This window comes from Macaca nemestrina, chromosome 4 (genome assembly GCF_043159975.1).
Source record: "Macaca nemestrina isolate mMacNem1 chromosome 4, mMacNem.hap1, whole genome shotgun sequence".
NCBI lineage: Eukaryota > Metazoa > Chordata > Mammalia > Primates > Cercopithecidae > Macaca > Macaca nemestrina.
Window position 1 is genome coordinate 76,554,079 of NC_092128.1, and position 17,181 is coordinate 76,571,259.

Sequence of the window (17,181 nt, forward strand, 5' to 3'; positions counted from 1 at the left end):
ACATCAAAAATGATGGCGATAGCACCATTATCAGAGTACTAGCAAAACCACCAAATCAATGGCTGTCTTTGACCGCCATCCCCACGTAGGTGGGTCCCTCTGTCCCCTTCCTCAGGAACCAGGAGCCCAGCAGCCATGTGCCTTTATCCACCCACTCTAATTTCTTTAATGCAACAGAAAGCAGTTAAATAGAAAGTCTTCCAATGGCTAGAATTGAGTATTTGATACTAGGGTATGAACAACTGGTTAATTTGACTTTATCAGCACCATAAGACAGTACAAAAGAAAGAAAGAAAGAAAAAAATAACAATTGGTGACTTTCACACTCCCATGAGGTATCTGCAGTTTATAAACGGAGCTTGTGTACATAAAACTCTTAATTACTGGAATGTGAAAAAGATAGAGAGAGAAGGAAGGGACAAGTGAAAAAGGAAAGAGCAGGGCCTTTCCATGCTTCTTGTTTAATGTCACCACCATCCCACGCCAACCATCAAACCTCCAAACAATGGGCTTAGGCAACTTGGCCTCCGATGATACTGAACAGCTGCTAACCCCAGTCTTAGAAGACAATTCTGTCCTCAAAGCACACAGAAGAGCTGGGTCCTTTAGAACTGACACCCGGATTCATAGAGAATCCTCCTACAGATATCAGTGATCATGTCTGCATTGCTGGTGTCTCCCCTAGTCCAAATCCTTCACTCTACAAAGAAGCAAAGTGAAAGATGAGTGGCTTGCACAGTGTCCCATAGAGACTAACCAAAGGGTAGGGCCAGTACTGAGCCCAGGTCTCCCAAGACCCAGTCCCTAGCCCTATCCAGGTAAATCCCCATGAGCATAACACACTGTGCTCCAGACACAGGCAGAAGATCATACCCCTCAAACTCTACAGTAGTATTTGGGTAGTATCTGGGTAGCAATTTCCTCTCCCTAGACAACAATTTGATTCAGTGGGTCTGGGGTGAGGCACAGGTATCTACATGTTAACAAGCTCCATGGGATCTTCCAGATATAGAAACCACCCCCCTACCTACCAGCACCGCACAGAGGGCTGAGAGGGACTGCTCTGGGGACATCCTCTGGAACCCAAACATCAAAGGGCTCCTGACCACTGGGTCACAAGTCAGAGCCCTGAAAACAAACACCAGCCTTGAAATCTCAAACAAAGAATGCTTAGAATGGGCCAGAAAGGTCTCCTCTTAGACCTGTTGACCTTAGTGGCTTTGGGTCTGGCAATATCCAAGTGATGCCTTCAAGCCTCCTATGTAACCAATCTCCCAATATGTGCTGAGCCCCTACTTTGTATAAGACTGTGCAGGGGGGCTAAGATGGGCAAAGAAAAGTAAGCCCTCGTTGTAAAAACTCTACCAAAAAGATCAGACACATACACTTAAAAAGAACACCCACATTACAGAGCAGTGTTGTTGAGGATGAAACACAACACAGATCCATATCCATGTCATATAAGCTTGCCCAATGTAACTCAACAATCTCTAAATCCACTTCCTGGCAGAACCATCTTTCCTGGTTCCTCAACCTCCACCCTGGGATTCTCATTCAGTAAGCCTGAGGAAGAGTCCAGAATGTGTCTTTTTTGCCAGCTGTGAGGTAAATCTAAGGCAGGCAGTCCACAGGTGGATATTTGAGATTCTCAGAATATGTTAAGGGTCAGGCTGCAAAGAATTTGAGGGAATCCAGCTTGGTTGCTTCTTTATATTAATGGCTTGCTGCTCCTCTAAATTCTTAACCTACTCACATTGGCCCCTAGAATCTAAGTCTATTTGGTTTTGTTCCTCTCAGCTCAGTCATGGCCTATGCTGTCTTCCTACTCGAAACTTCCTACTTAGGGCCTCCTTCATGTTCCCAATAGAAATCTGTTTTCTGGGAAAGGGTGCAGCTTTACTCCTCAGGAAAACACACAGGGGGGAAAAAAAAAAAAAAAAAAGCCCATGTCCAGCCATGTATCATATGATTCCATTTAAACCATTTATATGGAATGTCTAGAACAGGCAAATCCATAGAGATAGAAAATAGATTAATGGTTGTGGAGGATTGGGGGAAAGTGGAATGGGGAACGACTGCTAATAGGTGTGGAGTTTCCTTTTGGAGGTGATGAAGACATTCTGGAATTAGCGGTAATGACTGCACAACTTTCTGACTGTCCTGAAAACCACTGGATTGTACACTATAAGAGGGTGAATTTTATGGTATATGAATTACGTCTCAATTTTTGAAAAGCCCATGCGTAAGTAACACATAAAACATACAGGTGGCTGACCTGGCTCCCTGGGTCCTCACAACTACTGGGTGATGACCCCTGGGCAAGAGGCAGGGCAGTCAATGACAATAATAACTACCATTCACTTGTACTTATTATGTGGCAGATAGACATCCATTACACACAGTACATGGCTGGCTCAGTACATGGTTATCTCAGATGAGACATCACTGCCAAAGATGTAGATATTGTTATGATTATACTGTTATCACTAACATTTTAAATATGACAACACGAAGCCATAGTGAAATTAAATAACTTGACCAGTCCACAGCTGTTAAGTGGCAAAACTGATAGCTAGGGATATGTGGCTTAATAGGCACCAAAAGACCCCTGCCCCAAACCTTGCCCCAAACCATGTCCCTCAAAGATCTGTCATTCTTATCATTAGATTTGCAGAAAGTAGAATAATCATAATGGTGGCAATAATGTAGCTGAGATGTATTGAGCACTTTCCATAAATCGTTCTCGATTTATAGATGTGAAAACCAAGGCAGAGAATGTTTAAGTAAATTGCCCCAAACCACACAGCTAGTAAGTGGTGGAGCCAGAACTTAAACACAGACCCTTAGTGCTAAGCTGCTCGGTCAGAGATCCAACTCAGATGTCTGCAGGAGCAGGACAATGATAGTGTCAAGTGGGCCCCATATAGCACACCTTGAAATACAAAGCAGTATTGACTCATCTTTGAGTCATCTATAGACATGTGGTAAATTTTCTCCTAATACTAGGGGACAAAACAAAGCACGAGATCAGTGATAAATGGCAAATGATGCTTTGCCTCAATGTTGAGGATGCAAACAGGAGTGCAGAAACTATGGCAAATTGGAGAGAGAGCCGCTTCACCCAACAGGACTTCCCCATTCCACTCTAAACCTCCACCGCTGGGTGGGTGTGCAGTACAGTGTTGCTATATTTTCTGAGATAAAGCCAGAAAAACATATCTTTACAGAAAATCTTTTTCGCTTTTAAAAGATAGTAAAGAATTCTGCAGACTATATTGGTCTATAGCAGAACACTTGACTTCAACACATAGTAAATTGCCTCCTCAAAGGCAGTTCTATGTGACTGGGATTTAGAATTTGGGGTGAAAAGTAACAGGGTGAGTCAGGAACAGTAAGGAGGAGCCAGGGTCTGAAGACTCTTGATGCACACCTAAGGAAGTGGAACTTTATTTTCTAGGCCAGGAAAAGCCAGAGCTTTGCTGTTCTGTTTTAAGAAGGGAAAGGGACCAGATCACAGACATCTCTGACGACGATGTGAAGGTAGAATAACCAGGAAAGATAGCCAAGGCAGTGATACCAACTGGGAGGTAACTAATTGTCAGCCCCAAACTAAGGTAGTACCAATGGAGGCAAGAGCATGTACTCAAGTCAACAACTAATAGCAAAGATCTTCCCTGATAGATGATAGATATGACTATATCAAAAGGGGGCACGCATATACTCTATCAGATAGATATACTGGTAGTCCCTTGATTTTTTTTTTTAAAGACTATCATAAGGAAGAGGGAGATATTAGCAAATGTGAGGAAGAACACTATGAGAGAAATACAGAAGGGTTACAGGATACAACTTGTTAGAGGCTGGGTTTGGCATATGAAAGGGAAAGAAAATGTTCTTGGCTGGCGAAGAGACAGCTCTAAAACTGCCTAGGAAAACAAAAGTGAATGAGGGAAATAAAGAAAACATAAAAGAGTTCAGGTATTAAGAAATTAAGAAGAAATATGGAAAGCCAGCAGGGAAAAAAACAATCAACCAGTGAAGAACAGTGAAGGTCCCTAATGTCCGTATTTAATGCAGATGAAAGAAACCAGTGAAGGCATTTTAAAAAGATGTTGTAATGAAGGCACCAAGAAGATTGCTTTAACAGAGACTGAACTCAAGAATAGAGACCACAATGGAGGCATTTATGAGGAGTAGAAGAAAAAGAAGACCAAAATATGGGGAAGGATTTTAGTGATTGGAAACTCACAGGAAAAGATGAGTCTTAGAGATGTCAGAAAGAAAAATATGACAGGATTCTGGAATATTCTCAGAGTGAAAATAAGGTCTAATCTGTAAAATATACAAAGTTCTCTCTCCACAAGTGCTTGAGAAGCAGCCCTGAGGAGTGCCAAAGATAACACCAAAGCTGCATTCCGAGGGCATGAGGAGGAGAAAGCAGTTACCAGCAAGACCCTGAAGGGAAGGGAGCAAGGATTTTAGCCCTCACCAGGCTTGGTTTTCATTGCTTGTAACATCATCCAAATCGGAATAAAGCATTCAACAGAATGGACTTTTCCAGAAGTAACCTTGTGACAGCTCGGAGCATTCTGGGAGAGCTGCAGTAGTCAAGAAGGCAGAAGCAAAAAGGAAAAGCCTCTACCACACACACAGTGCAGAGATAGAGGACCAACAATAACAGTAACAATATATCCTATTGAAAAGCATCAAGGTGTACATTAAAAGGGAAAAAATACAAGGAGGTAGGAGGAGGTAACATCCATTGACAACAATGGGAAAGGGCTGTCGTTTAGAAGTATGTCATGTTATGTTTGGTATCTTACATACAGTATTCCATTTAAGCCTCACATTAGATAGGCAAAGTTACCCCGTTTTGCAGAAAAAAAAATGTAGAGGCTATTTGAAATTGATTATTTGCTAAAAGTCACTTAGATAGTAAGTTTTAGAGCCAAGGTTTGTTGGATTATCAAACTTATGCATTTTTCCACTATACCACACTGTTGGACTATGGACCTTCCAATCGGATTACAGCAAAAGCCTTCCTAACTGATATTTCACCCTTTACAATTCTCCTTTCACTATGTAACTCAAGTAATCTTTCTAAAACGCAAATTTTATCATGGTGCTGCCCTGCTCAAATCCAGTCAATAAATTCCTTTTGATCTTAAGAGGGAGTCCAAACCACTTAGCATTCCCTACAAGGCCCTTCAGGAACTGTCCCTACTCACCTTCCCAGCCTCATTGCAAGCTCCTCTCATTTCAGGTGACAATGCAATGACTCTTAATATATTAAAGTCCCCGGAATGCACCCTGCACATTCTCACCTCCAGGTCTTTGCACACTTTGTCTCTTTTGCCTGAAGCACTCTTCTTCCTGACCTCCTAAACTCTCCCCTCAGGCAGTCAATGCAACAGCTTCTCTTCTCTCACAAAATTTAATACACTTTATTGAAATCCTCTCTGCCAGTTCTGAGGTCCCCATACCCTCTAACTGGGAACTACATGAGGAAAGATCCTGTTTCTATCTTGTTCACATTTACACCCACCTAGTAGTGCCCTGACATATCATAGGTGTTAAACATATATCTTTTGAAATGGATTAATAAATTGGATGGGGTGGAGCTGTCACTGGTTACTAAGTTAAACTATGGGTAGAGGCCAAGGCCACAACTAACACCAAAGCCTCTACTTTTAACATCTGCAATTTACTGTTTATAGCTGAAGATTCTTTTCTTAGGCATCTTGAAAAATTTAACAACATTTAGGTTGGGCCTCCCCTGGCTCACACCTGTAATCCCAGCACTTTGGGAGGCCAAGGCGGGCAGATAACTTGAAGCCAGGAGTTCGAGACCAGCCTTGCCAACATAGCAAAACCTTGTATCTACTAAAAATACAAAAATTAGCCGGGCATGGTGATGCACACCTGTAATCCCAGCTACTTGGAAAGCTGAGGCATGAGAATCACTTTAACCCGGGAGGCAGAGGTTGCAGTGAGCCGAGATCATGCCACTGCACTCCGGCCTGGGTGACACAGCAAGACTCTGTCTCCAAAAAAAAAGAAAATCAACATTTAACAGAACATATACTCTATGCACTTCCTGTGCTCAGAGCTATGAATAATTTCTAGGGATGTGACTCAGTTCTTGCCCTAAACAAGCTTGCAGTCTAGTGGGGTAACCTTCATTTTCTAATGTGTTACAATTCGCATTCTCTTTAAACCTTTTTTGAATTGAGTTGACAAGGGATCCTTGACAGTCCGTTAAGCATTGGGTAACTGCCAGTTGACTGATCACTGGCTCCAACAAGACTACAATGGGCTTGAGATTTGAGACTGAATCTTCTTCATCATTATCATCCCAGTGCCCAGCATAGTGGCTGGTATATAAAAACAAGTTTAAATAATCAACTGAATGAATGAAAGAATAGACAAATGAACAAGCAAACAAGCCAAGTCTTGGAATAAAGCTTTGGGATCTGGGTCAGAGTCTCAGCAGGAATTATTCTCTATCATTAAACAGATAAATGACTCAGCAACAAATACTCTAGGGAAAATCAACCCATTCAATATAAACACACACAGAGATACACACACACACACAGAGACACACACAAACACACAGATACATACACAGAGAGACACACACACAGACATACACACACTGCAGAGCCAGAGGAGTATGGGAGCAGGACAAAAGAGGGTCAGGGTAGGATTTGGGATGGTTTTCCAGTGCCAGCTCAGGTTCCTCCTGTGACTTTAGGTTCAGAAGGGAGACACTATGAGGCAGGCACACACACATAGAGCAGTGACATGGCTTATCCTGACCCCTACAGCCTCAAACCTGCTTATTAAGACATACCACAGAGATAAATCATTGGAAAAACAGGTAGATAGATCAGTATCGTGCTCATCACATGTTTTCAAAACTTATTAAGAAAACCTTAATTGACATGTTATTTAAAATGTATGTTAATAATCACCATCACAAATAAATACCCAACTGAAATATCTGAATAGTTTCTATATCTTTCAAAATTAAAACCAAATATCAGAACAGAAATAGCTATCTAAATAGCATCCTTTTCACACATACACACACACTCCTGAAATTAACCTGCTGCCAATTTGTTAGTTATTTAAATAAACATTATTTCTGCTACACACTTTACCACCAAATAGTACCTTGTAGTCAGTTTTAAAAACCTTTATCAAAGTAAGAGTATGGTATTATTTTGACACCAGACAGTCCTTTGCTTTTGTGTGGAATCACTGTGTTGCCTGAACAGCGTATGATTTCGCTTTTGTGCAGAGAATCAGCAGGTCATTAGTGTACCATACAAATCGCCCTGGACTCAGGATGGAGCCCTGGGGAACTGAAGCTGTAATAGACTGGAGGGAAGATATGGTGTTGCTGACAGTTACCTCTGATGGCAGTTAAAAGGTATGATTGCAACCACATGACAGCTTAATACAACAGATCCCTGAGTTGTTCACATGGCAAATTCTGATTAATGATGTCAATAATCATTATAAACGTTTAAAGTTTTGTAGAGGACTCCATTACATCCTACTATCAGAATACAAGACCAACCAGGTCCCTTATAAAATAACCATGTTTTATCATTATTTTACTGCCATTGGTTTTACATGTTGGTGAACATGAATTTATTCACATATGGAAGGTGGGGGGGGCAGAGTTCTACTGCATATTTATAAGGTTCATGAAGAAATTTTTGCATAAGAAAGTGAGTGTAAGATTAATTGAAACTCAATATATGAACCAGAATTTGCCACTTTCACACACACACATATGCATGCATACACACAGAGATACACATACAGGATAAGGTCAATTTCACTGTATCCACATCTGGCAATGATGTGGGCATAGTGAAAAGATTTCAGGTTCCCTCCAGAAAGCCCTTAGGCTACAAGAAAAATCATCCTACATCTAATAAACCCATCTTAGATATATCTCCTATATGGTAAAGCCCTGTTTTGCTTTATTCCAACCAATTTGTCCTTGGATTCCTCTCGCAGCTGTTGCTGCTATTGTTTATGATGTATTGAGCCCTGGCAGTGGAGTGAGGCACTGCGTACAACAGAGTCAAGATTCCCACATCACTGGGCTGTGTGAGCATTAAATAATCTCACCTGTGAGGAGTCCGAAGCACCCAGTATATTTAAGGGCCTGATACGTAATAACTGCTCAACAAATGGTGGCAAAAACCATTTTTAAATAAAATATTCTAGGTGCTTAGTCTCAAGAAAAAAAATCACAGTAGGTTTCTAAACCAGACTACCACCAAGGTAATAAGGATGCTAAAACAAACAAACAAACAAATAAATAACCCTTCCTCACAATTTCCCCCTCACTATTTTCCACCACAGTTTGGTTTGGCTTGAGAAACACTGGTGCCTTTATGTGCCCAGCACTGGGCTAGCACTGGATGCATGGAGATGACTGTGGCCACCCTCCAGCTATAGGTGGCTGCCCCTCTGCTGGAGACATGAAACACTTGAAATTCTTTCAAAGCTGAGTCTTTTGCCATCACAACAGCAGTTAGAAAATGTATTATATAAATTCATATAAATGATATAATCCTATATAGGAAGATACTTGCTCCTGTAACAGTTACTATTTAGGTCAGTTGACTTTTTCATATTCTGGGAGACTCCTCCTTAATGTATAGCTGCCATACATACAGGAATCATCTTTTCGGCAATGAGTTTCCTAGAATAAGTGAATGTTTCAAATGTGCTAAAAATAAAATAAGTAGATTAAATTAATGCTAATTAAAATAGAGCCTATGAGGGCAAGCCTATACATATAATTCTTTTCTATAAAATATATCATAGCTGTCACCAAAGAAATTAATCTAAAACTTAAAATTACCAATACTAGCTAGATGTCAATAAATATTAATATCAACAGATAATTCTAATCCTTTTGGTCTATCTGCATGGGTGATCTTCAGGCATGTAGCCTGCAGAGTTGCTCAATACTTTGAGTTGTACAATATCACTACTAATGTTTGGAGGTTCCCCACCCGAAGGATTTCCCTTTCCATTTCTATCAAGTTTCAGCAGATCCTTTTCTGAAGTTTAAGACGAGAGGCCTTGCCTGTTCCATATCAATGTGACTTGGAATTTAGAAGCTAACCCTTCCTCCTCTTTCTCTTCTCCATTTCCCTTACTATACTAGCCTCATCTCCTTTGTTTCATTTTCTTCTGAAGTTATTTTTTTTGCATGCTTTAAGTATTAATGTAAAAGCTCCCCTTTCCTATGCTCTAAGAAAAAGAATAGCAGAAGGAACATAAGACAGGGTTAGAAGGTGAGCAAACATGAAGAAACAAGAATTTTGAAGCTCCTACGCCTTTAAAGCTCAGCTTCTTTCTGCAATGGCCAAAAACAGATGGACATTCTAGAAAGACTAAAAGGAAGAAGGTGCTAGGTAGGAGGAGACAGAAGGTTGAAGGGAGGAACCCATCTCAAGTTCTTCCTTCTTCCTCCAATCTCTTCTTTCCACAACTCATATGCAATGGCCTTTATGCTCCTAGTGGAATTGAATCCATTAAAAGTTCAGCAAAAGGCTGCGTGCAGTGGCTCATGCTTGTAATCCCAGCAATTTGGGAGGCCAAGGCGGGTGGATCACTTGAGGTCAGGAGTTCGAGACCACCCTGGCCAACATGGCGAAACCCCATCTCCACTAAAAATACAAAAATTAGCCTGGCATGGTGGTGCATGCCTGTAATCCCAGCTACTTGGGAGGTTGAGACAGGAGAATCGCTTGAACCCAGGAGGCAGAGGTTGTAGTGAACTGAGATCACGCCACTTGTAGCCTGGGCAATAGAGCAAGACTCTGCCGGAAGGAAAAGAAAAGAAAAGAAAAGAAGAGTTCAGAGTAGGTAAAAGGGACAAATGGCATGAAGTAAAATTCCACTCACAAAAAAAAAAAAAAAAGAAAAATTCCCCAGGGTGCCTCTAGATAAATTGCTCAAGTGTTGTTCTCCACCCCTCTCCCAGGCCAACACACAACACTAGGCCACCTCACACCTGAACTTCTGGTTGAGCCAGAAGAGCACTAGAAGTTTGAAGGCAGGGCCAGGAGCCCAGCAGAGCCCCAGGCAGTGGGCCCAACCATCACCTCTGCAGGGCTGGGACTACATTTGCCCCCAAACAACCCTTAGAAAGTTGGGTAGGAGGAGCAGTGGGGAAGGTCAAAGGCAATTTGGGCTGGCACCAACGAGGCCTCACCCACCTTCCACCAGGCTCCAACCCTGGCTATCTTAGAGGGTGCAAGAGTCTTCTAACTCTGTCTTCCAACTTCCAGTTAAACCAGAAACTGGACATTCAAGGGAGGGGCCAGGAATGTGGCCAGCCAGGTACAGGGACATTACTGCCACACTTCCCATCATGGCCCACAAGTGAGATCCAGGCCACACAGGTGTACTTGTTGGACAGAAACATTCTGAGATTCTACTTAAAAAGTCTTCTATTCCAGATATTAAACAATCATGACTACCTTTTGTTGACTGCTTACTATATATGGCCTAGACTCACCACGAAATAGGTCATTTAATTCTAACAACAACCCTATACAGTAGATACATACTAGTATGTATTACCTCCCCTTTACATACTAGAAAACTGGAGCCTAGAAGGACAAAAGAAAGTCGATTCCAACCAAATAAAGGACAGATCCAGAATTCCATTCCAGATAAAACTGACTACAAAACCCACATTTTCAATCATCATATGCAGAAAACCAACCTTCTATACTTTTGAAAGTACTCCTCCTGGATGGGCCTTCAAAGCACTTTGACCTTGTTTTGTTACAGGAACAGAATTCAGTAGCAAGATGGCAAATAGTTTTCCTCTCTTTGTCAATGTGCCTGAGGCCAGAAGTAGATTCCAGAAATCAGATAAACAAGTGGCAGAGACAGCCAGGTGCAGTGGGTCACGCCTGTAATCCCAGCACTTTGGGAGGCTGAGGCGGGTGGATCACCTGAGGTCTTGAGTTCGAGACCAGCCTGACCAACATGGTAAAACCCCATCTCTACGAAATACAAAAAATTAGCCGGGTGTGGTGGCACGTGCCTGTAAACCCAGCTACTCGGGAGGCTGAGGCAGGAGAATCGCTTGAACCCAGGAGGCAGAGGTTGCAGTGAGCCGAGATTTCACCATTGCACTCCTGAACAACGAGAGCAAAACTCCATCTCAAAAAAAAAAAAAAAAACAAAAAAAATAGGTGGCAGAGACGATCCATTTACAAAACAGAATTTGAGTGAGTTAGTGTGTGGAAGTGTACGTTCTGGGCTCAGTCTAGCTCAGAACTAGTTTGTCTCAAGGTTAAAGTATTTCCCTTGCCTTTCAGGGGCAACCAATACATGAAAATATATCAACCATGAACTTTAGTCACAGCTGTAAATAAACAGACAACATACAAACACATTATATGTTCAAGAGGTCCCTACAGCATAAGTACTTCTCCACTAAGGTCTCTATTTTCCAAGTCTCATTTTTCCAAAAGATACTGACTGCCCCAAAGGAAAGGTATAATAAAATATTGGAAACGTTCCGGGAACTTATTGAAAAAAACAATAGATGCAACAAATGAAGACAAAGTCAATACTGTCTTTATGTCCAATGGCCCCTAGCTCTTAACATAAGAATATCCTTATGATTTTACAGCAGTCGCAATGATAAATGTAATTGATAATTTAACATAATTATAAAATAAACATGCCACACAGTTTTTCCCCTTCCACAGAGGCCTTAAGAATCCTCATGATTATGACTTTGGGGGCATTACGACTATTTATAAGAGATTCAAGTCAACCCAATCTGTGATTATGACTTCCCCTCCCAGCCCCTGTGGACTCTGAAGAGTCCCCTATTTGTAGTTATCAAGGGAACTCCCACTTCCAGTGGAGAGAGAATGACAGTAGGATGTGATTACTTAGCTTCCCCATTCTCTCAAAGTCCCCCAACCAAATTTTCAGGATTGTTCTTCCTTTCATGTACTATGAAACAATAGCAGGTGTTCCCTCTCTCACCCCTTTCTAGTTTACAGACTCCTCCAAGGAAGATGGATGCTCCTCTAGAACAATGACCACAAGAAAACAGCAGAAGCAAGAAAAGTCAAAGATCACAACTACCCGAATCTCCATCAAAAACAAGACTCAGGAGCCTGCAATCATATAAGTAGACCTACAAGGTGACTCAGCTCCCTAAGTAATATGATTTAGGGAGAATCAAAGGAGATATATATATGTGTGTGTGTGTGTGTGTGTGTGTGTGTGTGTGTGTGTGTGTGTATAATTTGAATATATATATTCCATTTGAATATACATATTATTTGTATATAAATATATATATATTCCATTACTTTTATGTATTCATTTTCTTTTTTTCTTTTTTTTTTTTTTTTGAGGCGGAGTCTCGCTCTGTGGCCCAGGCTGGAGTGCAGTGGCTGGATCTCAGCTCACTGCAAGCTCCGCCTCCCGGGTTTACGCCATTCTCCTGCCTCAGCCTCCCGAGTAGCTGGGACTACAGGCGCCCGCCACCTCGCCCGGCTAGATTTTTGTATTTTTTTTTAGTAGAGACGGGGTTTCACCGTGTTAGCCAGGCTGGTCTTGATCTCCTGACCTCGTGATCCGCCCGTCTCGGCCTCCCAAAGTGCTGGGATTACAGGCTTGAGCCACAGTGCCCGGCCTATGTATTCATTTTCAATCAGTATTTATGGAGCAGTTACTGTGTGGGAGTTATTAGAAGATGAAGAAAAAATGGTCATGGGGTTGGCAGAATTCACAAATAAAAATTTCATGTTTTATCTGGCAATTCTAAATTGTCAGCAAGAGACCATGCCTGCCACAAGGAACTCACAATCTAATGCCCTGTGCATTCCCTAAGAATTTTGAAATCTCATTAACACCTTAGCAAAACTGATTTATCTGATTAGCTTCAAAGTCCATAACCTGAGGCTGGGCTCGGTGGCTCATGCCCATAATCCCAGCACTTTGGGAGGCAGAGGAGGGTGGATCACAAGGTCAGGAGATGGAGACCAGCCTGGCTAACATGGTGAAACCCCATCTCTACTAGAAATACAAAAACTAGCCAGGCATGGTGGCATGCACCTGCAGTCCCAGCTACTCGGGAAGCTGAGGCAGCAGAATTGCTTGAACCCAGGAGGCGGAAGTTGCAGTGAGCCGAGATCACGCCACTGCACTCCAGCCTGGGCAACAGAGTGAGACTCTGTCTCACAAAAAAAAAAAAAAAAAGAAAAAAGAAAAAAGAAAAAAAGTCCATAACCTGGGAGAATGATACACAGAAGACGTAAGTTTTGAGGGGAAGAAAAGTGTTAGAAAGGTCCAAGGCAAGCATCAGCAGAATGTCACAGAAGGATTAACAATGATTAACCGAGGACAACAAAATGGCCCCATGTCCATAGTTGGGTGGTGGGGATAGGGTAAAGAAATCAAAATGAGGCAACTATTGCTGAGAACTCAGCTTGTTTCACCTGCATTCCAAATAAGTGACAAGTTCACAAAAAACATTGTCAAGGTTGGTAAACATTTCAGTTAGACCTGAGCAGAACGTCTAGTGAGATCTCATGCCAACTTATGGTTTGGGGTGGAAACCATACAAAATGTGGTGGTTTTATAGGGTTTGAACCTGAAAGCAAGCAAAATGTGGTGGTTTGGGCTGTGTTTTTCTTGGAGTTTTTTACATACTCAGGCATAAAAATTCACAGTCAAGCTTGGGAGGTCCAATCTGAAACAATAAAGTTTTCACACTATCCTTTCAGCAACCACAAGGAATAGGCTTCCAAAAGAAGTTGTAGACTCTTGTTTGAATATCTTTTAACTATGGTTGATAAATGGACTACTTAGACCATGTTTATGTGACAAAAACTAATTTTGATATTTGGAAAGAGGAAAGATGTTGTCTTTTCCTGGACCAACATTACCTACATAGAAAAAAGAAATCAAGAGTTTTTTATGCATGCTCTCTGTGTTAATAATAAAACCAGTTAATGATCAGTTCCATTGGCAGAAATTTCTTGGTTAGCCTGCTGTGAGCAACTCCATAGCTTGAATCTAAAGTGAGAGTGGGCTGAGGAAAATATTTGTTTTGTCTTGTATGTCAGTTATTAAAGCCACTTCAAATCCTTCATGGAAACATATGGGGTTAGCACTGTCTTGGATGTCAAGCAGGATAGGTTCTATAATGGCTTCAGAGTACCTTGGTTGGGTGCAAGAAAACAGACTTGCATGACCCTCCCCACGTTCTTTTTATAACTTTCTGTGAGGTTCATTATCTGAATCTGCAACCAAATCAAAATATTTACTTTGTTCTTTAGTTTGAAAACCTGAATATCCCTTTACCATTAATAGAAATTCTAATGTTCTCACAATGGTGTAAAATTTATTTTTTCTTTTGTAATTTTGTAGTGCTTAACTTAATTTTCAACGGGGCTAGGGAAAAGGTTATAAACATTAATTATGGTTTACACGAGCAGAACAGCAGGAATCATCATTATTATCACTTAACACATATATTTATTAAGTTATTCCAGGAAAACCTAGTTAATTTACACCTTGTGCCTTTGAAACATTTGATAACTCCAAGTTGGGGAATTGGCTTAACTTTCCCTTTGGTGGAAGAGAGTTTACAGATCTAATTAAATTGGCTTTGCAGGGGGTGATTAATCTCCTTAAGGAAATAGACTGCTTTCAAACACTTCAGTAACAACTGTTTCTAATGATTAATGAAATAAATACAAAGAATTCTGGCCTACTAATTAAAGCAGATCCAGTTATGAGTGTTGGCCACAGAATATTAATCCCTGGCTTATGTAAATATGTTATATATAATAGATTACAATATTTTATAATTCTGACATATAATAGTTTATACTGGTCTTCCCTCAAATTAGTCTAAGACAGTGAGGGCTTCCTTGTATTTCTGTTCAACAGTTGTAGGCTTCCAAGATGCCAGTGAAATACATCTAAATAGCTTTTTGAAATGTTTATGATCCCTCCAATCCCTGTTAACTATAATATGTGATGACACAATTGGATTCATTGGAAGCCCACTTGACTAGGACATTGTGGTAGTTGAAACCTATTAGCACTCAAGTAGATAATCCAAATCACCATCCAACAAAGATGTATAAACCATATATTGAATAGTACAATCGAATGTCTGAGGATTGGACAGGTAACCCAACATGTTTATAAGTTCTTCAATTAAGATAGAAACTCACCAAAAATAGTTTGTCCTGAAAATGTCAAGAATTCATTATGGAGCCCACAATCAAACCTCTTCATAAAGTTACTCAGGGAGAATAACAGGATCCTTTCAGCACTCCTTTTTTTCTTCTTCTTCTTTTTTTTTTTTTTTTCTGAGGTGGGGATCTTGCTCTGTCACCTAGGCCAGAGTGCACTGCAGTCTCAAACTTCTGAGCTCAAGAGAGCCTCTCAAGTAGCTAGGACTACAGATGCACACCTCTATGCTTGGCTAATTCTTATTTTATTTTATTTATTTATATATTTTTTTGTAGAGATAGGAGTTTTACTTTGTTGTCCAGGCTGGACTCAAACTCCTGGCTTCAAGGAACCCTCCTGCCTTAACCTCCCAAAGTTGAGCACTCATCTTGAGAAATACTAGCTAGAAAAAGCTAAAGACAGAAGAATCCATCCAGTTGCAATTTATTTATAAATGTAAACAAAACAGAAAGAAAAATTGAATATATATTCTTTCAGCGTACATATATTATTTACTATCCATTAGGCTCAGTTGTGAGCTCTGAGAAATATAAATATTATGTTGTGCTTGCTACAACTTGTAGTTTAAAAAAGGAGACAGATTAATAAAGCAACAATTACAATAAGGATCTAGAACTAGAAATACCATTTGACCCAGCAATCCCATTACTGGGTATATACCCAAAGGATTATAAATCATGCTGCTATAAAGACACATTAACACATATGTTTATTGTGGCACTATTCACAATAGCAAAGACTTGGAACCAACCCAAATGTCCATCAATGATAGACTGCATTAAGAAAATGTGGCACATATACACCATGGAATACTATGTAGTCATAACAAGGATGACTTCATGTCCTTTGTAGGGACATGGATGAAGCTGGAAACCATCATTCTCAGCAAACTATTGCAAGGACAAAAAACCAAACACCGCATGTTCTCACTCATAGGTGGGAATTGAACAATGAGAACACTTGGACACAGGAAGCAGAACATCACACACCCGGGCCTGTCGTGGGGTGGGGGGAGGGGGAGGGATAGCATTAGGAGATACACCTAATGTAAATGACGAGTTAATGGGTGCAGCACACCAACATGGTACATGTATACATTTGTAACAAACCTGCATATTGTGCACATGTGCCCTAGAACTTAAAGTATAATACACACACACACAAAAAAAAAAAACTTGCAAAATGCTGTAAAAGAAATAAGCAGTGGATACTATGGAGGCATAAAAACAGGTACCTAATTCCAAGCATTGGAGATTTCCCCAGGGCTGATGTCACTTGAGCTGAGCTGGAGAGGTGAGAAGTCAGCCAGGTGGGCAATGAACCAGGGAGGGCTTTCCAGAATAAGGGGATAGTATATGCATAAGTAGAAACTAAAAGGCCTCGTTAAACATTACATTAAAGCTAATGTTAAGCATTAACTAGTATTCTTTGAACATTTACTTTTCACAAAGCATCTTGGTAAGCATTTTACAGGCATTTGTCTCATTTAATTCCACCATTACCATTTAAACCAGTTCTATTATTATTCCAATTGTACTGAAAGAAACTGAGGTTTGGAGAAGTAAAATAACTTACTGAAGATTTTTCAGCAGTCTGACTCTAAAGTCCCCCGCCGCCACTAGACTCTAACTGCCTCCCCAATGGTGCTTGTCCTCCACAGTGGTGCTTGTCTGTCCTCTGTAGGCAATGAAAAGCCACAAAAAACTTTTGGGTGAATCTCCTAAAAGTAAGCATAACATTTTTTAAATGTGAAAATGACTCCTTTTTTTTGTCATTTAAAAAATCCTTTGGTTCAATACCTTGATTATGTCCTTGTTAAATTTGGTTTCTATCTTGTTTAGAAAAGGAATCATGACTTAAGAAGGACCTATTGTGCATGTAAATCACAAC

At 40.7% G+C, this 17,181-nt stretch overlaps 1 long non-coding RNA gene across 7 annotated transcripts in view; it reads right to left on the reverse strand.

The window, feature by feature from the left end:
• LOC105475551 (uncharacterized) overlaps positions 1 to 17,181 on the reverse strand; it is a 58,168-nt gene that overhangs the window by 15,050 nt on the left and 25,937 nt on the right. For 6 of the 7 annotated variants that reach the window (XR_983445.3, XR_011622164.1, XR_011622165.1 and 3 more), the window contains one exon: positions 16,867 to 16,968. This is a non-coding gene — a long non-coding RNA (uncharacterized lncRNA). Of the gene's footprint in view, positions 1 to 16,866; positions 17,012 to 17,181 lie in introns of all 7 variants that reach the window. The other variant, XR_011622166.1, reaches the window with a different exon arrangement.